Source organism: Crocodylus porosus, unplaced genomic scaffold (assembly GCF_001723895.1).
Source record: "Crocodylus porosus isolate Cpor-Errol unplaced genomic scaffold, CroPor_comp1, whole genome shotgun sequence".
Taxonomy (NCBI): Eukaryota; Metazoa; Chordata; order Crocodylia; family Crocodylidae; genus Crocodylus; species Crocodylus porosus.
Window position 1 is genome coordinate 231832001 of NW_017728886.1, and position 23662 is coordinate 231855662.

Consider the following 23662-nt stretch of genomic DNA (forward strand, 5'->3'; position numbering starts at 1 on the left):
AATTACTAATGGGTTTGGTCTTGTTTAAATATTATTCTCCTTTTCAACCTAGCAGTTTGCCAGTATTTAGGGATCGACTGGCTGAATCTACATGAGACACTGACTGTGCAGTAGCTCAATACTACTGAGCAGTAGCGTTGCATAGCAAGAACCATGACACAATGCTATTGTGTAGTAATATTAGACTACTGCGTAGTAGCATCACAACAAAGATGTTCAGCACTATTGCACAGTAATTTTGGGTTACTGCACAGCCATTTAGTATTTGTTTGTACAAGTACTAAATAAATGCACAGCAATGACTGCAGTAGTGTCTCATGTAGACATGGCCGCTGAACTGCATTTCTTAGGAAAAAGAAATGAATACCAGTCTGATGTTTTTGATGATGCAATCCTACTTTATTTACAAAGAATGCATGTACAGTCCTGTTTTCTGACAAACAGTAGAAACAAGCAGATGCATTTCCTTGCTGACAGCTTCCAAATCTGCCTCTCCAGTGAGTTTGTGTACCAGTGAACATGGTCTCTGCTCTACCTTTCTCTCTCCAGGCCACTCTTATGACTGCTGCTGACATTGTCTAGTGCAGTGCTTTCCAACCTCTTCCTCAGCATGACCCCATTTAAACGCTGGGAATTTTTTGCAATCCCCAAATGATGTAGATGATCAATACCTGCCCCTTCCCCCTCCCTCCTCCCCCCGGCAGCATGGGCAGAGCAGAGCCCATGGTGGGAGGAGATGTGGGCTGTGGGCTTGGGGCTCCCTGGCCTGCTGCCATTCCTCTAGGGGCCTCCGTGGCCCAGTGAGTGGGACCTGGCCCAGGAAGGCAGGGAGAGAAGGCTCACTGCTGCTGCCAGGAGCCCCGTGCCAACAGTGCCGCCATGGTGAGTTGGCCCCTGCCTGCACAGAGGCAGTGGCAGTGTGGAGTTGTGCCTCCCAGTGCTGCTGGGTGGGCAGGAGGTGCCTTGCCATGGCAACATTGCCAGCCTGCAAGGGGAACCTGCTATTTCCCACCTACTTTCTGTGATTTTCCTCATAGTCGGTTAACACTGTTGACTGACTGAGTCCCTTTGTGACCCCATTTTTTACGGTTGCGACCCCAAATGGGAACTGCTGGTCTAGTGACTGTCTCTGTTTTCTGTCTCTGTCTTGTCCATTCATGTACCTTGCCAAGCAATCCCTTTTCCATTTATAGTCACTCTTTTTCCTTGAGCTAGTGCTTGATCAAGTTTAGTGATATGGCCTAGCAGCTTTAGCAGCGGTGTCTATTGGTCACTATATGAAAGAGGTTTATTTGCTTCTTCTATTAAAACACCTTTCAGTTCAGGTTAACAATCCATAGGGCACAATTGCAGAGTGGTTAAGGTGTTTTACTAAAGATCCAGAGCATGAATTTTGGTGCTAGCCTTTGGTATAAGCCTGGAGTAGGCCACAGTCTGTACATAGAAAAACCTGCTCATTTGGGGTAGGCGGCCAAAGGCAACTAGATGTGATGCTGGGCACTTCATTGTATGCCGTTACTTACAGAAATAGGTATGCTAATCTGAGGCTCAGGACAAATTCTTGTCTGACTTGACCTTATATACCCATGGCTTCTACAAGTCTGATTAATCAAAGAATTGAAACAATCAAAACAACTTAGTTACAGCCTGAGATCTTATGGTGGCCGAAAGAAGTGCTAGAAGGACATAATGAAGGCATACCTCAGGAAAACATCAAAAGCTGGAAGGAGCTGGCTACTAACTGCTGTAACCTCAACCAAGCAGCAGCCCATTTCAAGATAAAGGATCTTTCCCTTGAAACAGAGAAAAGAGAGTGGAGGAAGGAAAAAAGGAAGAATCTCAGTTTACAGCCTACTTTCCCCTGTGGAAGGACCCATAACTTCTGTGGCTCAAGGATTGGACCCTTAAGTCACCTCAAGACCCATGAATGAACTGTGATAGAGATCACCCTTGAATTGAGGGATTGCTGTCACCAACAGTCTGATCAAAGACTTGTCTGATATCAGCTATTAGTACTTCCAGTGTCAAAATAACTTTGTGGATGGCTATCTAGCAAAAAGCACGTACCATCTTATGGTGTTGCCTTGTACCTTCAAACCAAGGATGTTTAGAGATTGATCTTACTATGGTGTGACCAAAAAGGTGACACACAAGTTACCATAAGAAGCTGAGGGTTACTCAGTTAAAACATGGTAGAAAGTATATATATTTCTATCCTCATAGATTGGTGAATTCTATTTTAGATGACCCAAGAGGCTTTAGAGCAGGGATGGGCAAAATACAGCCCATGGGCCAGATCCAGGCCACCAAGTAATTTCATCTGGCCCATGGACGGGTGCCCACTAATTAATTGTATCTGCTCAGTGTCTGCCCCTGCAGTCCTCTGCATGGGGCCAAGCCCCACCCACTCCTGCTAAGCCAGTGCCCCGTGTTTCCACCCTCAGCAGTGGGAGAGCCCTGGTCCTGGTCCTGGCCAGCACACAGCTTCTGGGTGGGGCTGCTGCTGCCACTGTTGTAGCCACCTCAGGAACTGTTCAGCTCCGTTGGTCTCCAGTGGCTGCTGTTCCTGTCACTGCTGCAGTACTCAGGACAGCAGGTAGGAAAGCAGTGGCAGGCGGGAGGAAACTGCACCTGGGCAAAAGCCTGGAGTGTGGGGCCAGGTTCCATTGCTCAGGGCTCCCCACACCTCATGTGTAGCTCCTGGAACTTGTGTGCCACTGGGGGAAGCTCTGTGCAATGGAGCTGGTGGCCTTTCCCACTCCCTGCCACCAGGTGCAGTTCCTGGCCCTCTACTGGGAGTGGTGGGGAGCCCTGCAGAATGGAGGTCAGCTTCCCTACCAAATCAATCCCAGGAGCTGCACATAGTGACAGGTGTCGCGTCCCGAATGACCGGTGTACCCTTGACCTGCGAGCCTGGGTCAGCACGACTGGCTTGGCACGAGGAGGGATTTATGACCGGACAGGTGGGTGTTAATGGTGAGTAGGAGTCAGATGATTTAAAGCGTATTGGTTACACAGAAAGTTTATTTTACTTACGCTACTGATGTAGTGCAGCATAGGCAGAGGAGTTGATTTATTCAGTTACAGCATGTAGATATTATGTTACCCAGCATTTACAGGGTGGGTAAGAGATTTGCTTGTTACAGATTCCGAGCGATTCACACAAGCTGTTGCGGTCTGCAGATTACCGAGAGCTCTTGATAAGAAAGATAATGAGAGAGATAGTTGAGCTGGCAAGGACGGAGTTACGCTGAGTTAAGGATCGGAGGCGGGGAGATGTTTGTAAGAGGCCAATTTACAAACTGTGTCTCCTGGGTGTGTGCGTGGAGAGTTCTCCTCTTTGGGCGGAAGTTCTTTCAAAGTTATACTTGGCAAGGTGACCAATTACTACACGCCAGACATGAATAATTAACAGGCTGGCACTCATGCTCTCTTTGTTTGCTCAGGTTTCAGAAAAAGGGGGGTTATTTTTTGCTTGGGTGGTCCTCATCCTGTTTGGTCACAGGAGGGCGACCGTAGCACATTATTTAATTTTACAATTTCATTAAAGTGAGCTAATTTAGAGTTTCATTTTTATCTCGTTACCATAGGTACTGTATCTTTTTTTACGTCATAGCGCTTAAGTTGTATACAATCCAAGGTTAGCTTCTCTCTCGTATGGGAGCTCAAGTGATTTGAAATGAGGCACAGACAGGGGTGTGTATATGCAGCACTGTTAATACAGAGGGATAGACTACAATTGTAGAGTTTGTTGTGTTAGCCTCTGACCTTTTGCCATTGGCATCTGAAATCAAAGACTTTGATCTTTGACAACAGGAAGTGGGGCCAGGCTGCTGGTTCCATTATGTGGGGCTCCCCCCAGATGGTGCATGGCTCTGGCCAAGTCCTTGGACCTGGATGTTATCCACATGGAGCTCCACAAGATGAAACCAGGTTGGCCTGGTCCTACTCCCTGCCCCCTCATGCAGGTCCCTGAACTTGGCCAGAGCTGTGTGCTGCTGGGGGTCTCTGCCTGCTTAGGCCGTGAGTGCCCTTGAGGGCCCACCACCTGCTGCTGCTGTCACCAGTGGCAGAGGCTGTGCACCTTGTGGGAGTAGGGAGGGGAAAGGAGGGTGCATGTGGGGGAGGCCCCCACCATACCTACTCACACAAACACACAGCCATACCCTCCCCACAGTCTCTCTCTCTCTCTCTCTGTCTCTCACACACACCTTCCCCCATGTATCCGCTCCACACCTACCCACATCCCCCTCAAACCCCAACCCCCCACACACACCCACACTCTACCACACATGCACACACACAACACCAGCCACACCTCACAGACTCCCCCACACAACATACAAGAGTAAGACTTTATTTTGAGCTATTATGCAATTGCCTCTGTGTGCTGCACAAATACGGAAATTAGGAGAAAAATATTTTTTGAAATATACTTAAAATCAAACATCTACTGTATTTTGATTTTTTTTCTACTTCCAAGATGGCAACCCCCCTCTCCCAAAGGACTACTTCCAGAGGCAAGAGAAGGGGCTTTTGGTGGCAAAGGTCACAGGTTAGAGGTGGGGACATCTGGTCTCAAGGTAGTGGCCAGGGGGCAGGGCACCTGTCAAAGGGTGGGGCTACTGTTCTGGCCCTTGACAGCTCACCAACACTCGTTAGGTGGCCCTCCAGTTGAAATAATTACCCACCCCTGCTTTAGAGTGTGTGCATCTTAGTTTTTTACTTGGAAACTTTATTCCCATTTCTGGATGAACTTCTGGGAAGGAACATCTAAAAGAAATGTAATCACTGTTTATATTGGAGAAACAAATATGCTTTTAGTTTTTTGTTGAACATTTGGGAAATAACAAGCAGAGAGAAATCAATAATAGTGGTGATAAAACTTGAATTACTACTATACAGTGTACACTGCATCTTGGTGTTAAGAAATAATGCTGCCAGGAGACAGGTGAATGGATTCATTAAAATGTGAAGATTTTGAAATTGTTTATTTCTTTTCATTCATTATGGTACATATTATTCAGAATGTTTAATATAAAGAAGCAAAGTTGTCATTTCTCTTTCAGCTAGTTTTTTTTTCTTGGTAGTTCATCTGATCAGGACGTTGGGTATAGCCGCAAATCCCCACAACACATTAAAGATCATTTTTATGGGTGCAACTGAAATTATAGTAGCCTGAACTTTTTTTGTCTTTCTGTCGTTTTAAAGAACAAAGCAAAAATAACTGCACTAATGAGTCTCAACATGAATGTATCCTACCCAGAGAGGATATTGCATTAAATTTAATGTAGACCAGTGGGCCCCAACCTTTTTGGCAGGCATGTTACAAATTAGGTCTGCACTCTTCCCAAGTGCCACTCAGATCCCTATCCTCTGCCCAATTTGGTATTTTGATTTCCACTTTTTGTTGAGTTGTCTGCTCTGCTCTGTTACCTGCCCAATCTGCCACTGGGCTGCCTATCAGGCCTGTCCGAAGCGGAAAGTATTCGCTTCAAATTCGGAGGGACAGTGATTTGATTCAGTGATTCAAATCACTGTCCCAATTTGATTCAGCTGAATATGAATCTGAAAATATTTGGCACCAAAATTTATTCATCCATGGAATATACAGGCATGCAGTGCTGGCGGGAGCAGCTGGATTAGCCCCAGCTTGAGCCGGTAGCCCCCGGGAGAAGTTGCAGCTCGTCTGGATCCATGAACCCATGAGAGCTAACACATTTTGCAAAAACAGGGATTTATCTAAGCATTTTGGATGAAAATATATTCTTATTCCATTATTCTGCAATGTCCTATCTCACTCCAAAAGTGGCTAAATTTAATAATGGCTGAAGTGATTTACTTTTGTGTATAGGGCATGATACAGCAGTCATTGTTCAGGTGAAAATCCCATTGACTTGGTTTAATTACTTAATCTTGATTTATAGTGTCATTTAAGTGCAAAAAGGCTAGTGGAGCCTAACTCAGCAAAGTGTTTAAGCATCTACTTTTCAAAAGTATGCCTGTAGTTCCTAAAGAATATTTTGGGTGAATCTGATATCTTGTTTGTATTAGACCAACTCAAATATTTGGAAAAATTCTTCTTAGATGGCTTTCGGGTTTAAATACTAGGACTGTGTGAAGCTTCCATCACTGATTTAATTTGGAGGAGATTTGGCCTGATTTGGCCGCCAAATCTCTGAATCCGAATCAAATCGGGAGACCTGTTAATCTCTCTGTATCGATTCGGAGAGATTCAATGATTTGGCCAAAGACTCAGCTTTATACAAGTTTTTTTTTTTCTACGTACCTCACAGTACCAGGTGCGGCTTGTGAACGCTGAGATGGTGGGGCGGATGGAGCATCCCATGGGAGCATGGAGGGATCCCACGCACACTCGGCAGCAGACGTGGAAGTGAACCAGAAGTACTTCCAGTCTACTTCTGGCTCCACTATGGAGTGTGTGGGAGATGTCCTTGCCCGCCAGCTTGGGGCATCTGGGGTCCCCCGACAGCCGATCATGGAGCCATCCGCCCCACCATCTCGGCTTTCAGAAGCCACACCTGGTACCTCAAGGTATGTAGAAAAAACATACAAAGCTGTGTCTATGGCCAAATCGCCGATTCTCTGAATCGGAATTGAATCTTCAGATTCAGTGGAATTGAATCGGGACAGTGATCCGAATCAGGATATTGAATCGCTGTCCCCCAAATTGGGCCAAATCGGAATCCAAATCAAATAATGCTGGCTTCACACATCCCTATTAAATACTTTTCATCAGACTGAGGAAGCATCTAATCTCCTCTTGAAGATTTCCGGGGTAGGTGATTACACCACCCCTGGAGGGAGCTTATTCCACAGTCTGGACACCCTGATGAAGTGTATTTAAATCCAAAAGCTGAAGAAGTGTATTTAAACCCAAAAGCTTGTTAAGAAGAAGTTTTCCAATGATTTGAGTTGGCCTAATAAAAGGTATCAGATTTACCCAACAAACCTTGTCTGCCTTGGACCAACACAGCTACAACCTACACCCCTGAAGAATATTTTGGCGCTTTAGGTTGAAGGGCAGCAGAAACTTGAATCACAAATCACTCAAAATGTTATACTTAGTGCAGTTACTAGTATTTCTTAGAACTTCTGTGATTTATAAATATGAAATGGAGAAATTATTCTGTGCATTTTAGTCTGTTTGCCTAGACCAGTGATTCTCAACCAGGCACTCTGGGCTATCTTGAAATCCTTTCATGGGTGCCATGGGAATGATACACATATTAGCACTCTTAGGCATGCACAAGATAAGCACAGATTTTCAAGTAGGAATCCATAGCTGGGGTCTTTCTGAGTTATTTGCAACAGAAAAAAAACACTCTATTTTTCTGTAGTCAAAAAAGAGTGTAAACTAAAAGCTGATGTTTTCTGAGAGGTGCCGAAGAGGTGCTGCAAGTCTTTTCAGGGGTGACTCTCAAGTCACAAAAAGTTGAGACCCACTGGCCTATACAAAGGAAACTAGCCACACAGTTACATGCTCTCCCCTTTTACTTGTTTATATCTCTTTGGAAAAACAATATTATAAAAGAATGTTGGAAAACCTGATTAAAAGCATAGGAATTGGCAGGGAGATTCAGGCAGTTGCCATGTTAAAGAGTAACTGTTGACTTCCCCTTCCGCCCCCAAAATCAGATAGATATGTTTGTTACATTTCTATTTGATATGCTGTGCTGAAGAGAAAGAGAGCCTGTTTCAGGAATGTTTTTTAGCCTAGAAGCGTTCTTTGTATCCTAACTCATTAGCTCTTTGCCATCTTCTTTTTTTTTTTCATTCCGTAGGGCCATTCCATGGTCATTGGGTAACATTTCCCTATATCATTTTTTTTCTAGTGCATTGTCCAGCACAGAAGAATTTGAGGAACAAACATTTGTATTCTGTGTTCTTGTTCACTGTGTGAAGAAATGTGACAATGACATTCTAAACGTGCTTACTGATAGAATTGTCACAAGTTATCTACAATATGTGAAACCATCAGTGTTGTCTTTTGCACACAGCATATTTGTTGTACATTCTAAATGGCTGCCTCAAATGGCTACTTACAAATTTGGGACTTACCAAGTACATCTAAAATAATAAGTGCTAAAAGCTCTTGTCAGTGCTAGTTTACAGTGGCTATACTATGTTCTTCAGCTTTGCATAAAAGTAACACCAGTGGTCTGAAATAAGAGAAGTCTTTGCTGTTTTATGAAGATTTTGTGCAAAATGAATTCTGATTCCGTGCAAATAGACACGTTAGTTCTCCTTATTGTGGGCAGACTTTGATCTTCTGTTCTGCATTTATTGGGCAGCAGATGTCAAAAGGAAAATGATTTGTTATTTATGCGAGTAAAAAAAAAAAAGCAACATTGTATGGGAAATGGTAATTATGTCCTTTAGCTGTGACATTCTTTTGTTGAATGTTTTTAGTTTTATAAATAGATTTGCAGTGTATGCTGCCATTTTCAGTGTCTTTGCAATAGAGTGATTATCAAGAATGAAGTAGACAAGCATTCTTCTGAGCCCAGAATCAGGTTTTCTTGCTGAGATGGAGCTTTAACCTGAGGGAGTTCAGTGAAGTCACCTTTAAAATAAAATGCATTTATATATGCTTGCTCTCAAGCCCTTTTATAGTACAGTCAAATTATGATAAAAGGCATTTTCTTAAGGTTGTAAAGTCAAGCACTCAATCTAGGAAATGAAAGATTTAAGATTGCCCATATGACCTTAATGCAGGCCAGCTGGGAGCCACTACCTCAAGTAGGGCAGTAACACTTACCAGTAGGATTGTGAGCTTCTTGGAAGTTTAGTTCTGACTTGCACTGGAAGTGGAGTCACAAGCCCAGAAAGTTGCAAACCGCCGAAATGCAGATTTCTTAATTATTTTAATTATGTGATTATATAGTTATATTTTTCTACAGTGTCCTTGCTTGGTTCAGTGCACAAGATGGACTGTTTTCTGTGTGAACAGTTAGTTTATTTAAGGGGTTTGGGTTTTTTTGATACTTCAATATCTTCCCATTTTTATTTTACTATGCGCTATTCAAACTGTACTATGTAGACAGAATAATTCATTTCCTTATGGCCTTTTCTATGGTCATGATAATATCCAAATGTTTCTAAAGTAGTTTCATATTTTCTAGGGTCGGAAGGGACCTGAGTAGATCATCTAGTCTGACCCCCTGCCATGGCAGGAAGGAGTACTGGGGGTCAAACGACCCCAGCAAGGTGTTCATCTAGCCTCCTCTTAAAAACCCCCAGGGTAGGAGCCTGCACCACTTCTCTTGGAAGTTGGTTCCAGATCCTAGCCGCCCTGACTGTGAAGTAGCGCCTCCTGATTGATATCCAGCCTAAATCTACCCTCTGCCAGCTTGTGACCATTATTCCTGGTCACGTCTGGCAGGATGGGAGTGTTAAAAATTATCTGTTGGGTTTTTTGGGGGTTTTTTTTTTTTTTTGGAACCCAGTTGAAGATACCTTGACCTTCATATTTCAGAGTACTTTATAGATATGTTTCTACATTCAAAGTATAGCTCAGTGACTTCTTCACTTCTATAAGAATATCCAGCATTCCTGCAAAACAGACCCAGAGGTTTTAAATTTTATACCCCTAAATTGATCTTGTCTTAATCGGTGGTCACCTAACAAGAAGTTTGGTTTAGGTGGCTTGCCTGGCATCACATAGGAGTTCTGTGGCACAGAGGCAAGAGTAGAATCTAATTCTTCAGAACAGCAATCAAACACACAGCTCTGACAAACCTGTTATTGTCTTCTTCATGTATGCTTTCCACTTACAATAAATGAAGGAACCTTTACAGAGACATCATTTTCACGGCCCAACCCTGATTCATCTCCATCCTTTGAATGTGAAAATATAATCTCCGTCCTTGGATGCTTTTAAGAGAAGGTTAAGAGACAGACTGGGACTATTTTGTCAAGGACAGTCCTCCCCTGAGAGAAGTTTGACTGCATGGCCTCGTGAGGTGCCTTCCAACTCTACTCTACTGAGATACATCCTGTGTACAGTTAGGCAGGTGTCTGATGGGGGAAAAAATATATATTATCCCATAATTCAGAACTAAATCAAAATGTATGCAAAAGAGGTACAACTAAGGTTACAAGAACAACCTTAATTCTGGCAGTTCTTAACTTTGCGATCTTAATGTTAAGCCTGCGTGTGGATAAAATTATATTTTCTAAGGTTTTTTAAAAGACTTAAAATGAAAGAACAGAAATTTCACCAGGTGGCATGATATTGCTACCCACATGACACATCAATGACCATGAGAACTGCCCCACAGACTAATGGTGTGATAGCTGTCAAATATTGCCGTACCGTGTTGACTAGAGCATGTACTCTGGCAGTGGGTTTTACAGAAATTTGCTGACCACAGAGGAACAGTGAGACTGAGGAAATATGAACTGGAGGAGAGTATGCTTTAATGAATGCAGACACTTACTTATTCTTTCTGCTTATTTGTTGCTTTCTCTTCAACCTATCCTCACGCCAGAGAGAAAGTTCTCTTACCCCAGTCACAATGGCTAAGTACAGATGGTCAAAAAGCCCAAGGGTGAATCGATTCAGTCTTTGCAGGTTAGTCTAAACTACAGAGATTAAACCGAGAAACAAGTGAGCAGACATTCACTTTTGATTCAGGAAATGCAGCCACATGCCTGCAGTGGCTTAGGCCAGAAGCCGGTGGAGTTTGGGGGGATGTGCTGGAGCATGCCTTCCAGCCTGCCATCCACTTGCAAAGAGAAGGGACTGAACCTTCAAGGCTTTTATCACCCTCCCTGCTAGAGCAGAGTGAGTGTGGCCAGGTCCCACTGAGGCTAGGGGGAAGGGTGCTTTAAACCCACCATGGCCCACATGAGATCCTAGCCCAGGTGTCCCTGGGCCCGGGAGGCAGTGCCTGGCAGACTTCTACCCCATGCCCCGTTCGAGCTGTGGTGGGGGGCAGCTTCTGCCAGGCTGAGGAGGAGGTGGGTAGGAAAAAAGACATTAAATTCATGATAACTTGAACAAGAACAGTCCTTTCTCTGAAGTGAGCATGTACTGAACACAGCAATTTGCAACCTCAAGCACACAACAGAGCAATAAAAATAAATCTTCACCTAAGCTAAGAGACATCCCAGTAAAACACAGTGAGAGCACATGAGGCTTAGTCTAACTTAAAATGGAACGCAGTTAACCAAAAAGATGAGAGAAAGTCTTGCATAAGTCTAATCCAGAGGACAGTGTCTCCTAACAGCCAGGGATTCAGGAAGTCCTTGTTGGGGAATCGGCTGGTAGTCTTAGGTGTTGGAGTGGAGATCCCACAGGCCTCATTTCTGCTTGGGTTTTTATAGGCTCATTTGCTCTCCATTCTCCCCCTTGGGTTCTTTGACATTAGCATGCTTGTCATCTATAGCACCTTTGGCACAACTCTCACACATTCATTGTCTCTTATGTCGTCTTGGGTATTCTAGTCCAGTGTTTCTCTACCTTTTTCACACCATGGCACACTTACCTAAATAAAATAGCACTGCGGGACACTAGGCGCAGCGTGGGGGTGGGTGAGGGGGTGGTGCATGGCCAGCCAGACACCAACAGGGAGGAGGTGGGTAGCGCACAACCAGCTGGACACCAACTGGGGGGGGTTGGTGTGCAGCCAGCCAGATGCTGACAGGAAGCATGGCCACAGCCGGACTGCATTTTGGGTTGGAGCTATGCCCCCTGCCTGACTGAAGCCCCGCTCCCTATCTGTCTGTATCTGCAGCAGCAGCAGCAGGTGTGGCACATGGCTCCAGCCAGGCAGGGGGCATGGCTGTAGCCCAAAATGCTGCAGCACACCTGGATGTACCTGATGGCACACCAGTGTGCCTCAGCACACTGGCTGGAAAATGCTGTTCTAATCTCCAGCCACTAATTTTACCAGTTCTGCTTTATAATGCAAATTTAGTTCTCTGCTTTCTTTGGTCAGACCAGCTCAAGCAGTCCCTCTCCTATTTCCTTAGCTCCATCTTGAATACATATATGCGATGATTGTGGCAGGCCTTTCCCAACACCACCTACCTCTGTCTGGTCCTGCAGGGCTTGGCTGTGGGCTTACAGGTGGCAGGAGACCAGTCCGACCAGCCCCAGTCCTCCAGCCTCTCCCTCCCCTTGCCCCAGCATAGCCTGGGGGAGCTGAAGGGAATTACACTCCCGCCTTCCCCCCTTATCAACTGCTTGCCTGCCTCAGTCTCTGCAAGAGGTGGGAGGAGGTGCTGGAGCTTGTCTCCTGCTGTTTTATAATATAAATGTAGTTCTGGGATTCTCTTCTGCTGGCCAGCATACTGAGCCAGGGAAGGGGGGTGGGGATTAAAACCCCTCCCAGACCCTCTACCCTAGCTGGGGTTTTCCTGGTGGGGGGCAGTTTCTCTCAGGTTGTTACCCACCCGTGCCTTGCTCCAGAGGAGAGCAGGGGGCATGGGCAGCACGCTGAGCTGGGGAAGTGGGAATTAAAGCCTCTCCCAGACCCCACACCACAGCAGAGGTTTGCCTGGGGAGGGGCAGTTCCTCTTAAGCTGTTGCCCCACCCCCTCTGCTGCAGCAGGGGAAATTCTGGCAGGGTCTGCACCCCCATCCCCGGCAGACCCAGCTGCAGTCCCTAGCCGGATTTCCCAGACCCCCCCATGCCCTTGTCAGCCAGCCCTCACTGCTCCAGCTAGAGAACAAAGGTCGGGTCAACTCTGCTCTCGGGGGCAGATATCACAGCCCAGCCCAGGGCTGCAAAGTATCCTGGGATGCTGGGGGACTCTGATTTAACTTGAACCAGGAAGGGGTCTGGGACAGAAGTTTCATAAACTGGTTTGACCTAAATCAGTTAAGTTTGATACTACATTCAACCAGGTTTATCTTAAGCCAGTTTCAGCCATTTTGAAACTGGTTTATATAGACTGAACTTTTGTTCTGCTACAGGTTTAAACAGGTTTCTGAGCACTTAAACCAGTTTATGTGTAACTTTTGTCCCTAGCCAACTTGTTCCCAAGCCCTGCTTCTCAAACTGCTTCTCCCGGTTTCCTTCGCTATCAGTCTGAGTTCTTCTGCCACATTCTCTGAATTGTTTGTATACATACATAGAATAAATGTCATACTTCTTAATGCTATTAACATTATTTTATCCATTATCTAGTTCCCTAATTGGTGTTCTAACATCCCAGTCTTTGAAGGGGGTCTGATCAGTCTTCTGGACCCTATGTTCATTTCTATTGAGTTTTCATGTTGCGGTCTTTGAGAGAGGGATTCATTTTCTGATGGCATGAATGCCACGTGCTCCCGGAGGTTGCAGGGGCATGGCAAGCTCCTGCAGCCAGTGCTGGCGCTGTTGGCGGCAGGAGCATGGTGGAGGCAAGTGGGGAGCTGTTGCAGCAGTGTTGGCAGTGGGAGACGGTGTGGTGAGTGCTGACCAGTGGTTGGCAACCACGCACAGACACTGCCGACACTGCCAGCAGCGCACTGGTGGTGGCCAGCGGCATTCGTGGACCACCCACAGGCACCATCGGCAGCAGAGGAGGGATGGAGTGGCGAGCGACGCCTTTTCACAGGGGTGCACCACCACACTCGGGGTGAACATGCACCTGTGTGCGCCCCTTAGACATCGCCAGTGCCTGACAGCATATTCCTTTTGCTCCTTTCTTCTGTTGGGAAATCTTGCATATGATTCTGGTACTTCTGCCCCCTCCTTTGCTTTGCAGTCTCTATGTAAGTTGTGGGAATCTATCAAATTCCAAATGTCTGGGAGCTTTTGATCAGAATTTTTTTTTCCCTTGTCTTAGTTCAGGAAGTGGTTTTGTTCTGTGCCAAGCTTTGGGAGTTTAAATTCCTATTCTATGCTGCTTAGTTATTATTCCAGCATTTCATTTTCTTAGCTCCTTAAGGTTAAGTTGCGTTGATTCTACATTGTGACTGCTTAATTTTCATCCTGTCAGAAATTCTGTTGAAAAGAGTTCAGGCGCAAGCAGTGATGACAGTATACTAGAAATTATATATATAGGTCCAATGATTTTAGAGGTCAGTATCATGCTACAGGGTAGACTTTGTTTTCCATTTTACAAATCTAGCAAATTGCATTCTGTCTCACTCACTCACTCGCATACATTCTTTCTAAAGTCTGTACTTCTGCTCTGTGGGTACAAATATTGATGTTAAAAATGTGAAGTTCTTTTGCAAATGGTATGCATGCACATATCAGCGGTAAACAGAATCACATTTTCAGATGGGAAGACTTCAGAAATTCTATGTCTTTGCAAATAGGAGTGAACTTTCTCAAAAATGTTCCAATGAGGGCAGTGTAAGAGTAAAGACAAGTCAATATATCTGGAGAAGTAATTGACTACAATAATAGTGTGTGACCTTTCCAGAAAAATAAATCTTGATATATGCTGCCAAGATCTGTCAGGTAGTTTTACAGCAAGTAATGTTTCTAATAATTTCATTACTTGTTACCTTTCTTTCAGTCTTCTAATAGGGTCTAGATTCTGTGCCCAGACCTGCCCACCTTACACAGTATTGGCCTGCACTTGTTAATGCCTTGGGTATTCCTCATGAATTTTGGAGAGTGCCGCTTACTGAAATTACTGCAGGGATCAAAATGGTCTTTTCAGGAGGAGGACATTACTATGTGAAAATCATTTAATCCTGCGAATGTGGTAGAAGGTCTGTTTGAAAGTTGACTCCTTCCAACCCCACCTTCTTTGGGAGAGTAAGTATCTGGCAAGACTTATTTAATGGTCTCTAATTTGCTGGTGGAAATTGGCAGTCATTGGGATGGCTGCCATGTCAAGGTCAATGTAGATTTTAATGTCTTTCTGTAAATCTTTTTCTTCTGCCATCCTCTGGTTAATCAGCACTCCCGTTAGAGTGTCAGATGTGAAGATTTCTTTCTCAGGTATGTGTTGGCTGTTGGAAAAAGCAAACCACATCAATTGCAGGCAGAATCTTTGACTCCTTGGAGGTAAAGTTCTGTAGTGGTTATGAACCTGGTACAGCCACTGAGGGAAGATAACCCTTGAGGTCTTTTCCAACCCTCTGATTTGCTGATCATGTTAAAACCCAAGCTGAATAAATATGCACTTAGCCATTTGTAGATACATGTGACAGTTAGCACTTCCTTTTCCACATGCTAGGTTTCTGTGAGTCACCTTTATCTGAATGCAACAGGCCTCTGGTCTCGCTGTTCTTGGGTGAATGCTGCTCCTAAATGAGCAGTTCCCAAACTGTGGGTCATGACCCAAAATAGGGTTGCAACATCAGAGGATGGGGTCACAGGGGTGGGGGACGGTGGGTTGGAAGTGAGGCCTCATGTTGAGGAAATGGGACCATAAATGGGGTTATGCTGAGGAAAGGTTTGGGAAGCACTGTCCTAGACCATGTGAAAGTAGGGCTTCCGCTGCTAGTGGTTTATTGATGGTACATCTGTGCTGCTTTCTTGGGTTCCAAGGGCACTGCTCTTGAGCACCTCTGCTCATCTGGTCCTTCCATGCGTGTAGCTAACCTGGAAATTAAGCCATGAAGCTTCTCCAGGACAGTCGTTACCATCACTTACAAGTACACCCGAGGCAGGATTTTGAAAGTAGCTGTGAGGGAAGTCCCAAATGTGTGCAGTGCCAGGAAGACAAATCCATGGAGGCCTGCTGCAGCTACTGGATGCACTGCAGTACCAGTGGGAGGGGGGCCAGAGCACTGCCATGTTGAACCCTGATTTGGAGACAGCTTATGATTGAGTATCCCACAGTAAAACACTCTGGGTTACACCTGCAAGCTTGGCATGTTCTCCAAAGTGTCTGGCCAAGCACCTCTGCCACTGGCTACTTTTGCTGTAGCTGCCCAGGGTCTTAGTCGAGGTCCATGATATGGGAACCCAAACTGCCCTTGGAGCATTGCAGGGAAGCCACCCAGGCCTCAGGCATTCTGCTCCTGGATGCACCCTGCTTTGCTAAAACTCAAACCCCTGGCTGGTACCAGGAGCACTGCCTGGACTGCTAATGGGGGCTTGTACAGGGCCCAAAAGAAATGTAAACAAGAAAAAAACTTATCTGAGGATTTGCTCTGTTGTCCTGAAGCGGATTTCCCCCTTCTTCCCTAGGGGGTTCACCTGGGGACAGTCTTCCCCTCTGGCTGCCCTTCTGCTCTTCTTGCCTCCCCTCATATTCTCTTGGGTGTCCCTGGTCATTTGACCTCTTGCCCAGCTGACCCGGTTACCATGTTTTGCCTAACAAATGGGCTGCTATCTGATTATGTCTGCTGCATGCTGGGAAGGAAAACACCTAGCTCTCCATGAGCGATGTTTCCACAGCCTCCCAATGAGGGATCCTGAGGTGTGAGGGGAAGGGGAGTCAAGGGACAGAAAAGCCCCAGCAAAGGGCTGGAGTTTGTGGGTAGCCCTATCCCAGCCCTCCTAGTAATGGGGTTACACCCCCAATGTTACACCCACCAATTCCTGTTCAAAACCCTGTAGGAGATGGGGGTTCGATTGACCTTCATCACCTGGATAAAGACACTGTACATGGATGGGGTGCATTAATAGAGATTTTGGGGACCAGTACCAATTGCCTATTTTTAAGGAGGTATTTTGGCTGATACTAATCCGATACAGCTGCATGCAGCTGGTAAGTCTGCTGTGGTAGAAGGGGCATGAGGGAGGGAGAGGGGCTGGGGCAGGTGCTGCCGGGCTGGGGCAGGGCACTGGAGGGAGCCATAACTCGTCCAGGGGGTGTAGGGAGGGTGGCAACTCCTGCCCCTGCACGCATCCTGGGAGGGCATGGAGGTGTGTGTACCTCCCAGATCTGTGCAGGGGGACAGTGGCAGTGCTGGGATGGGGGTTATGGGGGAGCTGCAGCCACTCCAGATTTTGCTGTAGCTCCCTCATAGTGCTGCTGCCACCTGCTTTGAGTGCAGCTCCCACACACCAGGAGCACAGCCATGAGAGCAGCCCTTATGTGCTGAAAGAACAACTCCACCCACCCCTCCCCCCCATGCAGGTCTGGGGACACTCTCCCCCCCATGTATATCCGGGGGCACCCCCCCCATGCCCTTCTGGGATGTGCACAGCAGTGGGAGCGCCCTTCCACCCCCCCCTCACTCCCTCCATAGACGAGCCACAGCTCTGTCCTGCACCCTGCCCCACCTGGCTGAGCAGCTCCAGCCCCAGCTCCAGCCCCACTCTCCCTCACCAAGGGGGGCATGGATCTGCTCCCCCACACCCCTTCCCTCCATTTTCATCAGAATAGACTTACCTTCTGCACACAGCTCTCTGAGCTGCTGGGCTGCGCTTCTCGCTTCTACGTGCTGTGGTGTGGCCGTGCGCATACATGGGCATTTGTCAGCCAAATTATCAACCTTCCGATACAACCAATTTTCTTTATATCGGTGCTGATTCAATATCAGACCAATGTATTAGTGCACCTCTATACACAGACATGAACAACTGGGTGCTGGTGAACAGGCTCCTAACTCCTCCAATCTTGGTGCAGTTGGGGGTTCAGCAGGACTTCATCTGCATGATGGAACTTCTATCTCAGAGACTTAGGCAAGACCCTGGAATTAATGGAGTGCAGGTCCCTGGGCACAACCAAGGGGAAGTGAGGGTCCTGGTCTACATGGACAGCTTCAACATCCTCTGCATGGACAAGTGGTTGATTGAAAAAGTACTGAAACACACACAGGCATACAAATCAGTGACAGGGGCTAAGCTCAATGTAAACAAAAGCAGCTGACTGGTATTGGGCAATCTGGGGGACCTGTCATGCAATGGGGGATGGAGACCCCCAGGAAAGGTGAAGATCCTTGCTGTGGAATTTGATCCAGAGCTGACTGGATGGAGGAGTGGGAAAAGACAGGCCAAAATCAATCAGAAACTGGGATTGTGGCATATGCACCACCTGTCTGGGGGGGGTGAGTGGTGCTCATGAAGGCAGTGTTGTTACTAGTGCTTCTGTACACTGAGCTACTCCCACCCCCACCACACACATACCTCCACAGGGCAAATCGTCTGCATAATCCAGAAAGCAATGTGCATCTTTTGGGGCTCAGATGGGAGCTTGAAGAGGAAAACCATGTACAAGACAAAACAGAGAGGAAGCCAAGGAATGCCAAACGTTCTGCTTTGCCTCTGGGCCAAATATGTGAGCCAGATCTGCGAACTAGCAACTGCAGGGTGCAGGGGCTAAACATCCTGCTTTGTGAAATATTTTGCAAGTTGCATGCTACAACATTGGGGTGTATACATACTGCCCCTCATGAACTTACTTACCTGGGAACTGCTGTGGTTCTATAGAACCCTGGCACGGCTGTACGAAGACTCATAGCGCTCTGGTGCGGTGCCAGAGGACTGGAAGAGGGCCAATGTGGTTCCCATCTTCAAAAAAGGGAGGAAGGAGGACCTGGAGAACTAGAGGCCAGCTAGTCTTACCTCAATCCTGGGTATGCTTTTTGAGAGAATTATTCTGGCACATGTCCACGAGGGGCCAGCAGGGGAAATTATGCTTAGGGGCAACCAACACAGGTTCATTAGAGGTAGGTCCTGTCAGACCAACGTGGTGGCCTTCAATGACCAGGTCACCAAAACCAGGTCACTGCAGGGGTAGCAGTGGATAGTCTTTCTGGACTCTCGGAAGGCCTTCGACATGGTCTCACCCCGTTGTCATTAAGGAACTGGGGGACTGTGGTGTCGACACCTATACAGTCAAATGGGTCGCCAACTGGCTGGAGGGCCGCACACAGAGGGTGGTAGTGGATGGGTCCTTCTCAACCTGGAAGGACGTGGGCAGTGGGGTTCCGCAGGGCTCGGTCCTCGGGCCCGCACTGTTCAACATCTTCATCAGTGATTTGGACAAGGGGGTAAAAAGCACCCTGTTCAAATTTGCTGATGACACTAAGATGTGAGGGGAAGTGGGCCCACTGGAAGGATGCAACAGGCTACAATCAGACCTAGACAGGTTACAAGGGTGGGCGGATGAGAATAGGATGGGTTTCAACACAGACAAGTGCAAGGTGCTGCACCTGGGGAGGAACAACCGGCACCATACCTACAGGTTGGGGAACTCCCTTCTTGTCAGCACAGAGGTAGGAAAGGATCTTGGAGTTATCATTGATGCCAAGATGATCATGGGCCGGCAGTGTGGGGATGGAGTCAGGAAGGCCAGCCGCACCTTGTCTTGCATCCACAGATGCATCTCAGGTAGGTCCAGGTAGGTGATCCTCCCTCTCTATGTGGCACTGGTCAGGCCGCAGCTGGAGTACTGCGTCCAGTTCTGGGCACCGCACTTCAGGAGAGATGTGGACAACATGGAGAGGGTCCAGAGGAGGGCCACTTGCATGATCAGGAGCAGCAGGGCAGGCCCTACGAGGAGAAGCTACGGGACCTGAACCTGTTCAGCCTCCACAAGAGAAGGCTGAGGGGGGATCTAGTGGCCATTTACAAACTAGTCAGAGGGGACCAGCAGGGACTGGGGAAGTCCCTGTTCCCCTAAGCACTACCAGGAGTGACCAGGAATAACAGTTGCAAGCTGGCAGAGGGTAAATTCAGATTCGACATCAGGAGGCTACTTCACCGTCAGGGCGGCTAGGATCTGGAACCAACTTCCAAGAGAAGTGGTGCTGGCTCCTACCCTGGGGGTCTTTAAGACAGGGAGAGACAACTACCTTGCTGAGGTCGTTTGACCCCAGTACTCTTTCCTGCCATGGCAGGGGGTCGGACTTGATGATCTGCTCAGGTCCCTTTCGACCCTACTAACTATGAAACCCTGGAGCAGTTCTACAACAAATACAAACTACAGAAAGAAAGCCCAATGACCCTAATGAACCACTGCAAAATGCAGGAGGCTGTGAGGAAATGGGATGTGGTGTCAACCATAGACCTACTCCCTGAAGACAGCTGCCATGCCATGCAGGAAAGAATCTTCCACAAGGACCTGCAGAAAGATCACAAATATGTGAACTGGAAAGTAGCCCATGAGAAAGTGACCCTATTGCACCAGGGAAACCTGCCTATGACAAGCAGAGACAACTGACCACCTAGTGTTGTTCTGTCCTTTGGCCAAAGGGGTGTGGAGGAAAGTGTTTTTATACTCCTCAAGATGGTGACAGATATCACAACCCTGACCAGGGAAGCAGCAGTGTTTGACCATTTGTCTAAGAAGAAGGGGACCTCTGTTGGCTCACTTGAACCAATTAATTTCCTGTTCTGGAAATGCCTTATGAAAGGCCAGGAATCTGCTCATATACAGGTGCATACACATCTCAGTAGATGCTTGTGTCAAAATGGGACAAAAAGATGCAAGGATACTACAAGAAAGTGGTAGAGGATATTGGAGAGGAAATGGCAGTGATCATGTGGAAGAGGATGGACTGGCAGTGGCTGTTCAGGGGTGGGACACCTAAAGAGTGTGATGATGATAATGAGGACAATGAAGGCAGAAGAGATGACAAGAGAAGAAAGCGATGATGACAACGGCAACTGAAAGAACTGGGAAAGAAGTGGGGGGGGGAGGGGTAAGCTTTAGAGGGTAAAGAAAGGTTGTCTGCCTTTGCAATGGGCAGTGGTGATGGTGATGGTCACGTGGGGTGCATGGTGTGCATATTGTGACGGGATTGTGTATTATGTGTTTTGCGCTGTCAGGTGTGTCAGAGCAGCTGCAGGACAGTTTTGAGAGACGCACTTCAAGATCTCTATATATAGAAAATTAAAAACCCCCCACCTTGTTTCTAGGTTTGGCGTATCTGTAGAGTAGGAACGGGGGGAGGGGAAGGGCACACAGGGACCTGCAGTGAAGTCACTTAGAGTTATCATTGGTATTGTGCCCATACAGGTGGAGATGTTGGTAGTTCTTTATTAACTAATTTTTTGTGTACTCCTCCAGTTCCACATGGTGTGACCATTAAGGATATTTCTCAAGTTAGCTACCTTAACTTCTGGTAAGAAATTCCAAAGTAGTTGGTCTTATCAGGAATCTTCCATATCATGGAGTTTGAGGAAGGTGAATGATGCCATTAGTTTGTTTCAGTCTCTGCTCACTAATTATGTATCTTACATGTCTTTGTATCTTCCCTTCCAAATTTACACTTCTAGTTCATAGTGAGAATAATTTGTTGCAAAGGAGTCTCAAAACTGCATGTATTTAACATACGATAATCATTTACATTGCAAAATACAGTAGGCAGCCCTGTCTGATAACTGAGTTAATGATATACTTATCTCCGAGCACCAGCTCCATGGTTATGAGGCCAGCACTGGGAGATCTTTATCTACCAGTGCCAGTTCTGTGGTTGCGGGGCTGGTGCTGGGAGATCCTTTTCTTCCAGCGCCAGCTCTGCAGTTGCCCTAACAGTGTGGTCGTGGAGCTGGTGCTGGAAGGAGAGGATTGCCCTGTGCTGGCCCCATGACTGTGGAGTTGGCACTAGGAGATAAGGATCTCCCAGCCCAGGTCCCATGACCACAGGGTTCAAGCTGTGAGATAAGGATCTTCCAGCCCCAGCTTTACAATGGTGGAGCAGGGGTTGAGGGCCATTTTCCCCACTGGACGTTGATCCCTGCCCAGCAGCAAGCATCTCCTGTGGGTAGGGATCAGTCTTCCTCCCTCTGCTGCCTCTCCTTGTATGGTTTGTTCTCTGGACCTCTGATCATTTGTGTGGCCCTCCTTTGTTTGGACTCTTTCCAGCTTCTTTACATCTTTTTTGAAGTGTGACATCCAGAACTGGACACAGTACTCTACCTGCGGCCTCACCAATGCTGCATAGAGCAGGGGGGATGACATCCTTGGTCTTGCCTGAGATGCGTTGGTAGATGCACGCCAGTGTTTTGTTTACTCTGCTGGCTATAGCATCGCAATGTTAGCTCATGTTCATTCTGTGGTCGTTCAGGTCTCTTTCAGTTGTGGTACTAGCTATTGTAGCACTGTCAAGCCTGTAAGTATGTTGCAGATTATTTTTCCCCAGATGGAGCACTTTATATTTCTCAGTGTTAAGCATCGTCAAGTTTTGATCCGTTCACCTTACAAGCCTGTCCAGGTCACCGTGTCCTCCAGCGTGACTGCACTCATCCATAACTTGGTGTCGTCCATGAACTTTGCCAGTATGCTTTTCATACCCGTATCCAAATCATTGATGAATATGTTGAAAAGCCCTGGTCTGAGTACTGAACGCTGTGGGACACCACTGGTCACCTTTTGCCATGTCGACTCAGTTCTGTCTATTAACATTCTTTGGGTCCAGCCTTGGAGTCAGTTTCCTAGCAACTGGACCATTAAATTGTTGAGAATGCAAATTCTGAATTTTACCATGAGGACATTGTGGGAGACTAAGTCAAAGGCCTTTTTAAAATCCAAATATATGACATCAACCTCATCTCTCTTATCCAGGTGGCAAGTTACATGATTGTAGAAGGAGATGAGGTTGGTCAGGCATGACCTGCCTGCACCAAAGCCATGTTGGCTGTCATTTACAATACTGCCTTCTGTTAACCTATCACTGATGGATTTTTTGATGGATTTTCCCAGGATTTTTCCAGGGATCCAGGTCAGACTGATTGGCTTATAATTTCCTGGGTTCTCTTTCCTTCCTTTCTTGATGATAGGCACCACATTGGCCCTCTTCTAGTCTTCTGGGACCTCTCCTGAGTGCCATGAGTATTCAAAGTTTTGCCTTTGGTTGTGCAATTACATCAGCTAGTTTGTTCAGCACTCTTGGGTGTAGTTCAGCTGGTCCTGCTGACTTACAGATATCCAGCCTCTTTAGATACTCCCTCACAAGATCATTGCTGATTGTAGGTGAGTGATCACCCCTTGGTGCATCCTGTCAGACAAGCTAACACCCTGGTGGAATACCAATGCAGAGTATTCTGTTAGGAGTTTTGTTTTCTCTTGAGTGTTGGTTATTAGCTGTCCCATTGTATTCAGCAGGGGTCTTACATTTCCCTTATTTTTTTCTCCTGCTTCCTACATATCTGAAGAAAGACTTTTTATTGTCCTTGATTGCTGTGGCCAGTTTGAATCCTGTTCCTGCCTTTGCTTTTCTAATCCGCTCCCTACATATGTGGGCCATTCCTGTGTACTCTTCCTTGGAGGTAATTCCCAGCTTCCATCTCTTACTAACTTCTCATTTCATTCTCAGGAGGTCCATGACCTCTTTATTGAGCCAAGGGGGTCTCCCAGCCCTTTTGCTACCTTATGAACAAAAAAAAAAAAATCCTTTGTTCTCCAAGGATCGTATCCTTGAGGAATGACCACTCTTCTTGGACCCCCCTTCCTCATCAGACCATGGTCCAACAGGGCCTTATCCACCAATCTCCTAAACTTGTAGAAGTTAGTTTTCCTAAAATCAAGGATTTCTACCCTACTGACTGATTTCCCTGCCTTATGATGGATGATGAAAGTGATAGTCTCATGGGAACGATCTAGTGACTAACCAGAGGATTAAGGGTAATCTAGGCAATAGTGATCTACCCATTTTATAACATTATGAAACAATACTTCTCCACTCAGTGGTGGAGTATCTAAAACTATTTGAATTGATATGCTTTCACCTTTACTCTTTGTCACCTCTACTCCTTTTCACCTCTTTCTAGGTTGCGTCAAGGACAGCTGTAGGAGGGGAATCCCTGGAAGTATGATGTCATTTAGGAATCAGTGCCACTGTCTT

The 23662-nt window shown here is 46.5% G+C and overlaps 1 protein-coding gene and 1 long non-coding RNA gene across 7 annotated transcripts in view; one reads left to right on the plus strand and one right to left on the minus strand.

Moving 5' to 3' along the window:
* CPQ (carboxypeptidase Q) overlaps nt 1–23662 on the plus strand; it is a 362296-nt gene that overhangs the window by 93586 nt on the left and 245048 nt on the right. The gene's annotated exons all lie outside the window — the stretch shown is intronic.
* LOC109320686 lies at nt 10009–21901 on the minus strand. The gene is made up of 3 exons (XR_002103843.1): nt 21816–21901; nt 18124–18126; nt 10009–10019 (listed from the first exon to the last, which is right to left on the minus strand). It is a non-coding gene; the product is annotated as an uncharacterized LOC109320686 (long non-coding RNA).